Below are 12,718 nucleotides of genomic sequence, written 5' to 3'. Positions count from 1 at the left end.
TGTGTCACGATATTTGTGAATTTTATATTTTTGTCACTGTTTTGCATATGGTTTAATTATTATCTACCCTTCCAGGTTTCTGATTTAGTGTATTTTAGTCCTTAGACATTATTTATGGGTGATTTACGTTTCTAGTATTGTTATTTGTTTAAAACAACCATTGGGGTTTGACTTGTTTATATTTGTTTTTTTGGTCCTTTAAATTTTTTGTAAGTACCATTTTAGTCCCTAAAATTATAGAATGTGTTTGTTTTTATTGTTTGTAATTGTATACATATTTTTTTCTTATTTATGATTTAATCCTTTACATATGTATATAGTTTACATTTTGTAATTATATGTATATAAATTACGTAATTGTTATAAGTATTCTTTGTATGGAAATTTTTATTTCTTTTTGTTTTATTAGGTGCATATTTAGGTATTTATTAACACCCTTTTTATGAATTATCATTAGTTTCTAATATACGAAAAAGAAAAAAATTTCAATGTGAGGGAAATTTACGAAGACATCTTTCGACTACAAGGGAAGCTGTCTTTTCAGGGATTTTTCGCATAAATATTTGTTTTATATTCGATAATTTTATTTTTTCCATGTTTATTTATTTCGAGTATTTTTCACTTCTTTTCATTTTCATTTTATTTTATTTTATCTCTACGAAAATTAAAAAATAACGTTTTTGTGAGAAGAATCTATGGGAAAGTATCCTAACTGTAAATGAAGTGATTTCCCGAAGATTGTTCACATAAAAGGGTATTAATTATCCGAAAATTGATACTTTTTGAATAAAGTCAAATGAATAAAAGGATCTTAAATTAAATATATTTTTTAGTTTGTAATTCCCAATATTTAAACAACATATAATCATTTAGGTACCAAAAATTGGGCGTTGTGGATGTGCTAGCCCTTTTCCACACGTAACCGACTCCCGAACTCTTAAAAATGAATATTTGGTAAAACGTAGACCATTTTTTTACGTTTAAGGTTTTCAACCTGCCTAACTTAATGGTTGGGGCAGCTCTAAAATCAAAATGTTTTCCAAATCACATTTCATCACTTTCCCCAAATTAAATTTTTAAGTCTAACAGATCCCCGGGGAGACGTTATGACATCTTGGCGACTCCACTAGGGATTTCGAGAGTGAGGCTATAAACGGTTTTATGTTGTTTTTATTTTTGGGAATTATAAATTTAAATTGTATTTAATTTTCGATCATTTTATTTATTTTGAGTTTCAACATATTATTTATTAAACTAATTGATTTTTTATTTGAGTGATTTTCATATTCGAGCAGATTTTTGGGACTTATGAGAGTTTTGTTTTTGTCATGTTTTAAGGTTTGTGAGTTTCTCGTCGCACACAACACTACATTTGCATATCATAAGCTCACTTACGAGCTTTTCCCCTTTTAAGTTGAGGTGAAAGCTTAGCCTACGTGAGATAATTTGTTTCTCTGCATGGGTTTTAGCTAGTAACCTTTGGGGTTCATATAACTTGTGTCTACGTGAGATAAATTGTTTCTCCGTATGGACATAAGGGAATGTATCCTCTTAAATTGAACTTGATCTGTACGAGCCTATAATGGGCCAGGATTGAGGGTTTAGTAGCCTAAGGAGGCACCAACAATGACAATTCGGGTACCCTTTTCATGTCAGAACTAAAACCATGCATATAATGAACCGTAGTACGGTCACCCTAGATATAGTCATATCGAACCTCTGTCCATCAGTAGGTGCCCAAATTAAGTGTACACAAAGTAGAAGCGTTTCTGAACCTTTGCCATTTTCTTTAAATTTTGTTGAATAAAGCATGCGAACTAGATACCATGTAGTTAGAATCATTTCATTGAAAATAATTATTTTGGATAGAAAACATGCTTGGGTAGGATCGCTATCTAATAAAAGCATGCTCGGGTAGATATCATGATTGGGTAGGTGTTATATTTATTTATAGATAGCATCTTTTAACTCTATTGATTATCTTGCTAGTACTAACTCATTTTTCTCTTTTGTTTGTGTTACTAACTAATTTTATTTCTTTTGCGTGTGTCATTTTTCATCCTTCTATGCATTGCATTTCAGAGGATCATCACTTTTACATATTCATTTGCATCTTCACATTTTGTATGATCATTATAAATAAAATAAAGGTGTTGATTAACCAAGTAATCATCATAGTAGAAGAGCGACCATTAAAATGGAAAAGTTTTTTCATAACAATGAAGATCGTAATTCGGCGGTCTGAGCTTGGAAGTTTGCCTGGGGATTACGTATCACAAACCACATTCGTCTATGGATCTTTCTTTTAAAGATGAAAATTCTTTTGGATGAATGACACTCTTTCTACAAATGATTACTTTTGGAAATCGATACCTTTTGCATTTACATTCTGCACTCCATTTATTTAAACATTTTCACATTTTTTGCATCTGCATTTGCATATTCGCATTCTGTATGGCATTCATTGAGACATTTTTACATGCATTAATCATGGATTTATGGGTTATCTCGTGGAGGACTCTGAGGAAGTGTTTTTAACTGTGCAACTTCATTCACACAGTACTGAGAATGGAAGATAAATTTGAAGAGCTGAAGAAAGAAATATAAGAAGCAGAGTGGAAAGCCAAAATGGAGCAGATGCCAAAAGCCACCATGCATCGTATCTTGCAAACCCAAAAAGACCTACTTGACCAAATGGTAGAAAAATTGACTGTGCTTAACCAAGAAAGAGGCAAAGAGAAGATTTTCTCGACCTATAAAACATCTAAATGTGTGATGGTCCATGCTAATCCACCGATACTTATTTCGCCCCACAAGCTTCTAAGCCACCCAACAAGCTTCTCTGCCACTAAAAATTGAGCAACTGTGTTATATCCTCGGGACGATTCTACTAATCACGAAATTCCAAATTCTAATAAGACGAGGAGAGCCAACAATGAGATCCCAGAAAATTTGAAATAGTGGTGCATAGAGACATTCCAGAGAATTAGAGGATAAAGTTATCACAGTGAAATGGATGCAACAAAACTAGTCTTAGTTCCTCACTTGGTGCTTTCACCCAAATTCAAGATGCCCGACTTTGAGAAATACAATGGAACCAGTTGCCCTAGTGCCCATATCATGATGTTTGTTCGAAGGATGATTGGGTACACCATCAATGATCTGATGTTAATCCACTGCTTCTAAGACAGTTTGACTGGACCCACTTCTAAGTGGTATAATCAATTGAGTCGTACTCAAGTCCGCTCTTGGAAAGATTTGGCTAGTGCTTTTCTGGGACAATATAAGCACATGATTGATATGGCCCCCGATCGAACAATGTTGCATAATATGGAGATGGGGAGTGATAAGAGCTTTCGATAATATGCTCAACGATGGAGGGATGTCGTATCTCAAGTGCATTTACCAATGCCTAAAAGAGAGTTCATCACTCTATTCATTGACACATTAAAATATCCATATATCAACTACATGGTTGGAGCTGCCACGAAGAGTTTCTCTGACATTCTCATGTGTGGAGAAATGATTGAAAGTGCTTTCAAGAATGGTCAGATAAGTGAAACTAGCCATACTAACATTAAGGAAAAAACTGATATTAACATCGTGGGATCTTATCTAGCTAGTCTGGTGTCCATACCTCATAATGTATTCCGTGAAAAGACTCACATAGATCCAATCCCAATGACGTATGAGGAATTGCTACCAACATTAGTTGAGAAAAACCTTGTGACTCCAGTTTAATCCAAACCAAGAGAGGCACCATATCCCGAAGGCCAAGATTTAAATGCCATATGCAGCTATCACATTGGGAGCTCAGGGCACACCACTGAGAACTGTGGGCCATTGAAATGCAAGGTCTAAGATCTGATCGATTCAGGGGAATTGACATTCAGTGTGTGATGGAGGAATTTTGATCAGGAGTCGGCTGGGGCATCCATCAGGGGCTTTGTTGCATTCTCATGCATATCATCTTGTTTGAACTTCTTATGTTTAAATGTTTTTAAATCACTTGACTTTTGAACATTTTAAATAAAATGCTTCATTCTTAGGAAATGAACAATGAGCAAATTTTATTCTTGAATTCTTTAAATATTATTTTAATTAAAAGCTTTTTAATAATTGAGGTTGTAAATCTTTAACAAATGACAAGATTGAACCCCAGCAAGACAAGGATCCCTTGATCCTAATCCAAAGTTACACCAGACTATATACCCTTCTCTTGCAGAAACCTAGCTAACTTGCTCTTCTCATGAAGAGTCCATCAAAAGTTTTGGCATTCAGGTCAGTGTTAGGAGCGGAAAAAATGGGCCAAATAACACATGAGATTGTAAAACTAATTGGTTTCTACTTCCTATTGACGTTCAATGATGATCATGATCTTCTCAGATGGAATGGTCAAGTAGGCAAAACATGTTTAGGTCAGTTTCTTTGGAATTGAACTCTACTGATGAGATTTTCTAACTTTTAACAAACTCTAAGAATATAATTGGTAAAACCCAAAATATGTAATATGTATACCCAGAATATTATTATTATATATGTATACAATAAAGCTGAACTATTCCTCTAAAATAATTGGTAATATAGGAAACTCGAAAGTCCTGGCTTTATGAATAGATTACATTCAAACCATGACATTGATCGGGTACTTTACAATTCAGTGTTTGCTCCACTGTGGTTGTCAAGTCGAAGACTTTGTTACGACATGAATCCTTCAACTATCCAAACAAAGGCAATTATAATATATATGTAAAATAAAGTTGGATTCAGCTAGCCAAACAATGGCAAATTAAAATCAAATTTACTAAATATGGAGTTTCAAAATATAGACTAAGGGAGTTGAGGAACACCTATTATAGTCGAACTCACACAAGCACTCTGAAATCTCATTTTTAGACCGATATTTCTGCACTTCCTTGACTAGAGGAGTTTACGAAGCTTGAACAAATGGAAGATTTTAGAGAACTGAAACAAAAGTGTTCTAAAGAGTCTATCAATTGACTATGCTAGTTGTGACATTTTGTGTACCTCCAATTAAAAAGACAAACCAAGAAAGAGGGGCATACCATGATCTTCAAGATGACCAAATCGATGAAACAAACCTTAGATGTTACGTAGCCAACCTCAAAACCAACCTTTTGATCTTGATATTTTTCAAAGATTTGCAGCTATCAAAGATTAAAAGAGCAGTTGATTTTTTATATTCAATAAATTCATTTTTTTTGTGATTTGCTCTAATTTAAAGGCCGAAGAAGGGGCATTATTTTAGTTCTTTTGACAATGAAAATTCACATTTTCTTTCTTCATCAAGTTGTTTTCAAAAGAAGAACAACTTTTTCAAACAAGATAATCTCTCTGAAGGAATATTTTGGAATTCAACGAATATCTCTTCGAAGCTCAATATCGAAGCTAGGGCAAGGGAAACTAAATTTTGGGGCAAAATTTTATGGGGCAAGAAAAACAAATTGTCTCAGGTAGAGTTTTGCAAGAGTACACTGTAGTGGAAATGAAGACAAACTAAATCAAGGATAGAGTGAAGACTACTTACGCAATCGTTCCCCTCACAGATCAACATATACATCAACACATACATACATAATACATGAAATTTGCATCTTTGTATCAAAAATTCATCATCAGGTGCAATAAACACTTTGAGTTTCCCTCTCTTGAGCAAAAATAAAATATATAGTTCATCATGACATCATAAACATCCAAGATTATGCAGTCATAAATATATCATTTCAATTTTTCAGGAAATAAGAGCTCAAAAATAACCAGATGTCTTCAACCTATAGAAATAATGATTTGACTTCATGAAGCCAACAATCAGATCTTCTAAAGACGTTTCCTCAACATCCAGGAACCGATGGACAAACTATGAACTCTTGAGATAATCTTCTTAAAAAAACCAACAACAAAGTGTCGTCTCGCTTGAGACAATTTCTAAAAACAAAAGTTGTGTCTCTCTTGAGACAATTTTCATGAGAAATCTTTGAGTCTGTTTCACTTGAAACAAAACAAAACAAAATCTTTGAGTCTGTTGAAACAAAAGTTTGTTTCACTAGAGACATTTTCTATTGAAATACAAATTTAAAAGTTTTTTTTACTTGAAACAAACTTAATCACTTGAGATTTTCAAAGCCGAATCATCTCACTTGAGATAATTTCCCTTTAAAGAACACAAATCCTGATATTATTTCACTGGAAACAAAATTTATAATATTTGAGTTAGATTCTCTTGAAGCACCCACCATTGAGATCATTTCATTGAAACAAATTTTGTCTCCCTTGATGCAGTTTCCCTTGAAACACATAATCTTTGAGTCATTTTCTCTTAAAACATAATTTTATCTCTTTTCAGACAATTTCTTTTGAAGAAAAATCTTTGACTCTGTTTCTTTGGAAACAAAATTTTGTCTCTCTTGAGACAATATCTTTGAGTTTGTTTCTATTGAAACAAAAAGTTTTTGAGTTTGTTTCTATTAAAACAAAACAGTCTTTGAGTATTTTCCTTTGAAACAAAATTTTGTCTCTCTTGAGGTGGTTTCACTTGAAATCATTATCCCTAAAGATGGTCTGTCCTCCTCATCACATAGGAACCGTGTCATCCCTCGACCAGATATCCTTATCATGTAGGAGCCATGTTACCCCTAGATAACCAGCCGTCCTCATCATGTATGAACCGTGTTATCACCCTTCCTAAAGATGGTGAGAACTCTTCATCACGTATGAGCCGTGTCATCCCCCGACTAGATATCCTCATCACATAGGAGCCATGTTACCTTTAGATAACCAGTCGTCCTCATCGCTTAGGAATTGTGTTATCACCCTTCCTAAAGATGGCCAAAACTATTCATCACGTATGAGCCGTGTTATCCAATAACCAGATCTCCTCATCACGTAGGAGCTATGTCACAATTAGACGATCAGACCTCTTCTTCACGTATGAGTAGCGTCGTCCCCAACAACAAACACATCAAATTTTAAACTAAACAACAGAATCGGACAAAAACTTATTGCCTTTCTTGTCTTTTTCCTATTCTTGTTAACACAAGAATGTGCAAAGAGGGGCAGCTGTAGACACTCGTTCTGTCCGGGTCTACAAAAACATTATTTTATTATTATTATTATTATGGTAATTTATAATTAAATTTTTGCAGGAAAAATATAACCCAGATACAACAATTACAAGCCGAACAATAGGCTTAGCTGACGCAACTAAGCAAACCCACAAGCAGCAGACCCGACCTAACAAATATAATGACCTGATCTAGGAAGGCCCAACACATATTAAGGTTTACCCTAAATATCTTTAGCTGTCGTCGTAGAAAATCAAGCGTCCATCACCTGTGCGTGTGTCACACTCGCCGGTCGTTTCGTCTCGAAACTGTAGCATGGGTATCACCGATCACTGCACCAGTCGCGTATCACCACCGTCATCACCATAACCTGCCAAACTTAAACCCAACATCACCAAATCAGAGAAAATAATGGCCTAATCTCCAAACCTCTTAAAGTAATGCCTAAAAATCTCGATAAATTAGGAAATTTTCCCCTACCCTTAGATCTAATTGTTTACCCGAATATCACCCTAAAAAGGACATACAACAAAAGTTTTAGGGGGGATTGGAAAATAAAAAAACATGGAGATTAGAACCAAAAACAATATTAAATAAACATTCAACATAGAGAAAAACATACCTTTTTTCAACCACTATCGTTACTTCATCGGACCGAGGAATCCATCTTCGAAGGTAAAAGTCTAGTCCAGTCTTAGATCTGTTTTCGAGGATCGGGTTTTGGGTTTTCTTAGGGAGATACAGGGGCGAAAGAGAGTAGAGGAGAAAAAACTAGGAGGGGTTTTTTGTTGGCCACTGATTTATGGTGGCCGGAGAGGGGAACTGTCCCTTTCCCTAGGTGATAGAATGGAGGCTTGAGAGAATTATTCTCTCTTAACCAAAGAGAAAGAAAGTAATTAAGAAAATGAGGAGGCATGGTCAAATTTTGGCCTTAAAATTGGCTATTTATATGTCGTATAGAACGACACCGTTTTGGCCATGGGTGAGTCTATAATTTCGTGCGTGGGATAATATCATATTGAGTCCCTGTTGTTTTGTAACTTGGCTCATTAGCCATTAAATGAAAGTTATATTATTTTGTTTTGAGCTCTTATTTTTTGTGCTTATATTTAAGTCATTAGTTCATTTGTTATACCATGATTTTTTAATATTCAAAATTGGTCACGTTATTTGTGAATTTTATATTGTTGTCACTGTTTAATTATTATATACCCTTACAGGTTTTTTATTTATTGTATTTTAGTCCTTAGACATTATTTATGGATGATTTACATTTCTAGTATCTTTATTTGTTTAAAATGACAATTGGGGCTTTGACTTTTTTATATTTGTTTTTTTGGTCCTTTAAATTTTTTTTAGTACCATTTTAGTCCCCAATATTATAAAATGTGTGTTTTTATTGTTTGTAATTGGATATGTATTGTTTTCTTGTTTATAATTTAATCCTTTACATATGTATATAGTTTACATTTTGTAATTATATGTATATAAATTACGTAATTGTTATAAGTATTCCTTGTATGGAAATTTTTATTTCTTTTTGTTTTATCAGGTGCATATTTAGATATTTATTAACACCCTTTTTTATGAACTATCATTAGTTTCTAATATACGAAAATGAGAAAATTTCAATGCAAGGGAAATCTACGAAGACATTTCCCGACTACAAGGGAAGGTGTTTTTTTGGGGATTTTTCATATAAATGCTTGTTTTATATTCGATAATTTTATTTGTTTAACGTTTATTTATTTCGAGTATTTTTCATTGCTTTTCATTTTTATTTTGTTTTATTTTATTTTATCTTTGCGAAAATTTCAAAATAATGTTTTTGTGAGAGGAATCTATGGGAAAGTCTCATAACTGTAAATGAAGTGCTTTCCCGAAGATTGCTCACACAAAAGGGCATTAATTATCCGAAAATTGATACTTTTTGAATAAAGTCAAATGAATAAAAGGATCTTAATTTAAATATATTTTTTAGTTTGTAATTCCCAATATTTAAACAACATAAAATCATTTAGGTACCAAAATTTGGGCGTTGTGGGGGTGCTAACCCTTCCTCACACGTAACTGACTCCCGAACTCTTAAAAACGAATCTTTGGTAAAACGATGACCATTTTTTTATGTTTAAGGTTTCCAACCTACCTAACTTAATGTTTGAGCGACTCCAAAATCAAAATGTTTTCCAAATCATATTTCATCGCTTTCCCCAAATTAAATTTTTAAGTCTAACGGATTCCCGGGGAGACGTTATGACAACTACCATTTATTTAAAATTTATAGACATATGAGAGCTTTTCTAATACATTTTAAGATATAACCATATTCAAATATTATGGACACTTATTATACGTATACATGCAAACTAGAAATCAAATCAATAGTAGGATGTCATCATTGTTACCAGTAAGTAGTCTTAGATGATCGGTGACAAACTCAGCTCCATACTACACTCGCTTTCTTTTACCTACGCATAAAAATCATCACACGCTAAGTATACATTTAGTGAGGTATTTTATAATTTTAAAATAAATATATAAAAAAGGTACGTATATAACAAATACAAAACATAATACAAATATGATTTTACAACGTATAATATAAAATGGATTCTTAAACCATTTTCCTTATGTTGTAACTTGTAAAAACATATTTTCACAAATATAAGGAATATAATGCCAAATTAAAATATTCTATAAAACAATAGTTTTCATTCAAACCATATAACCTATATAAGCATTGTTCATATACAATGCAAAATCGAATTAGGTATTAAACATTTTACTTTCTTTTAAATCAATTAACATGTACTATTCACATATTCAAATCGTATAATCTATACTTTTCACATAAGTATAGCCCAAAGTATATTAAATGAGAATGCAAGATACGTGTATCAGACAAGTGTGCACGCTATATGCACTTTTACTGCCCATGAATAAATTGCACATTTTGTGTCCTATGAACCAAGTGCACCATAGGAGCCATATAGGTGTACATGTACTATAAACCACAACAAATTGTACCTATGTTCAGGAAAACAATTGCACCATGTACTATATTGTGCAGGAATCGTGTACTATGTTGTGCCATATATTGTACACTGAAAGTCCAATTTGCACCTTGTGCTATTTTATGCTACGTACTAATATTATAATCAGTAATCACTCCACCTCTTAGCATGATAATTCTACCTAAGAATCTTAATATGCGTACAATGGACTTTTTTTTAATCAATTCATGTACTATTCATTTATCAAAATTATCAACACATACTAACTTATCAAAATATCATGTACAAGTGCATTGGCCAATTCATACCCAAAATCATTCATAAATTATTTAGTGAAATACCATATAAAAATATATTGGGTAATTCATACCTAAAATCATCTGAATATCTTTATATAAACACAATGAAAATAAATCAAAATATGATTTAAATTTTTTTTCTTTCCAAATCATTCGAGGTAGGCTCATCGTAAGTCGTCCTCATATCATATACGATAATATAAAAAATAGAAATGTAGTCACTTGGCAATGCCTCACTTTTGTGCTTTTTCCTTAGCTTTTAGTTCTATTCGATCTCGATCTTGATCATTGCCTATATGTTCACTATTAACATGAAATACATAATTCAAAGTACACATCAGTATTATTTTAATATAAATGCACCTTAGAAAATAAATACATAAAAATTCCTTCGATACTCATTTTATTTCATACGATTAATGTCAACTTTAACAATCCCAAAATAACACCTCAAGTCCTTTACTATTCTTATCCATCAATAATTTATATGACATTTTCAAATTACACATTCAAGCATAAAATTGAATTCTTTTAGTATTCATTTCAACTTTTCCAAAATATTTGAAATGGTCTGTTGCCATTTAAATTTAGTTCAAACTTCTAATAGCGAAATTAAACATTCCAATATTTGATTCAAACATAGTCATCAAAATTTACAAAATTGACATTTAAGTCCCCAATTTCCCAACATTTGTATTTTAGTCCTTATACTTGTATAAACTTCCAGATTGGTCCAAACAATAATCTAAAGCTTGTAGAATCATTCAAATATCATTTCTAAGCTTAGGAAAATTTTCCCCATATTTCCGCCATATTTTCCTCTTGGCCAAATAATATAGGGTGTGTTAGGCAAAATTTCAACTTGATTCAAGCATGAATTCTAGCTTCCAACATCGTTTTCATGCAATCTCAATCAAATTCAAATCAAATTCAATTCATCTTAAACTTTCCATAAAAACCCGAATTAACAAAACTTTAATTCAACATTTTTTGATTATTTTCCATCATCATATAAGCTTATAAATGATTCCATAACATCAACTACATCAAAATCAATCCTTAAATCATAAAAAATCTAACATCACCTTCATCCATCAATTCCACGAACTTCTAATTTAAGCATAAAAACATGAACAAAATACACCAAATGATAGAGAATTTGATGTAGATTGATTTTTTATTTCATGCTTCAATAAAAAAACCAAAAGAGATGGCTTAAATATGAAAAGAAAATTCTTCTTACCCTTTAATGGAGGTCAAAACAAAATGGACGAGTAGATGAAGGAATTTACTTATTTTTTCCAATTAAAATATATAAAGACACTTGTTATAAAACTAATTAAAATGAATTAAAAATTCATTATATGCTAAAAGACCTTTTTACCCTTTAAAAATCATTATAGTTACCAAATTACCGTGTAACATCATGATTTCATCATCAAATTCAAACATAGACAAACATATTTCTCATTTCCAAATTTGCCCATGTATTTTTTTAAAAATTACAATTTCACCATTTTAATCCAACAATCCTGATTTAACATGAAAACTCAACTTAAATGTAAAGATCAATGTCAAATTAAAATGATTAAAAGTATGGAAATGACATTATTAACCATAGTCTATCATCCTTCAAAATTTCTTAAAATTGTTATTCGATCTGGTTATCAGAAAATTTTATCGAACTTTATCATTTTTTAGCTTTTAATACAAACTCCGAATCAAAAATCTGAAACAACAAAAATATCATTCTTGGAGGTGAACTATTCATTTACGGGATAAATTTCTTTTTAGTAAAATTACCACTTTTATCCCTAAACGTTTCCCAAATTTATACTTTGATCACTAAACTTTAAAAAATTACATTTTGGTTACTAGACAACAACTTTCAAAAATTACAATTCTCCCCTTAAAAAATCAACCTCAAATTTTCAATGTGTACTTGATACAAAAAGGTGAGGAAACAACTTTTCCATATCATGTTTTCTTTCCTAGATAGTTTCCTTGATTTTATTATTTTGCTAAGAAATTTAACAAGCGAAATCGTCTTGTTCCTTAGTTATTTGAGTCCATGCACTAATATTTATTTTACCTAGATCTTTATCATAGATCAAATTTAGTTAATTCTCAATTTCTTTTGGTGTAATGAAATGTGAAAGATCCGATCAATACTTCCAGAGAATCGACACATGAAATACATTTTAAATCTTATCTATTTCAAGAGGAAGTGCTAGTTATTAAGCCACCATACCAACTTTTTTCATTATTTGATATGGTCTAATAAACCTTGGTTCAATTTTCTTTTTTTTCCAAACCGTATAAT

This window comes from Hibiscus syriacus, unplaced genomic scaffold (genome assembly GCF_006381635.1).
Source record: "Hibiscus syriacus cultivar Baekdansim isolate YM2019G1 unplaced genomic scaffold, ASM638163v2 tig00109945_pilon, whole genome shotgun sequence".
In the NCBI taxonomy this organism is placed as follows: domain Eukaryota; kingdom Viridiplantae; phylum Streptophyta; class Magnoliopsida; order Malvales; family Malvaceae; genus Hibiscus; species Hibiscus syriacus.
The sequence above is the reverse complement of the archived record's forward strand: the minus strand, read 5'-3'. Positions refer to the sequence as shown.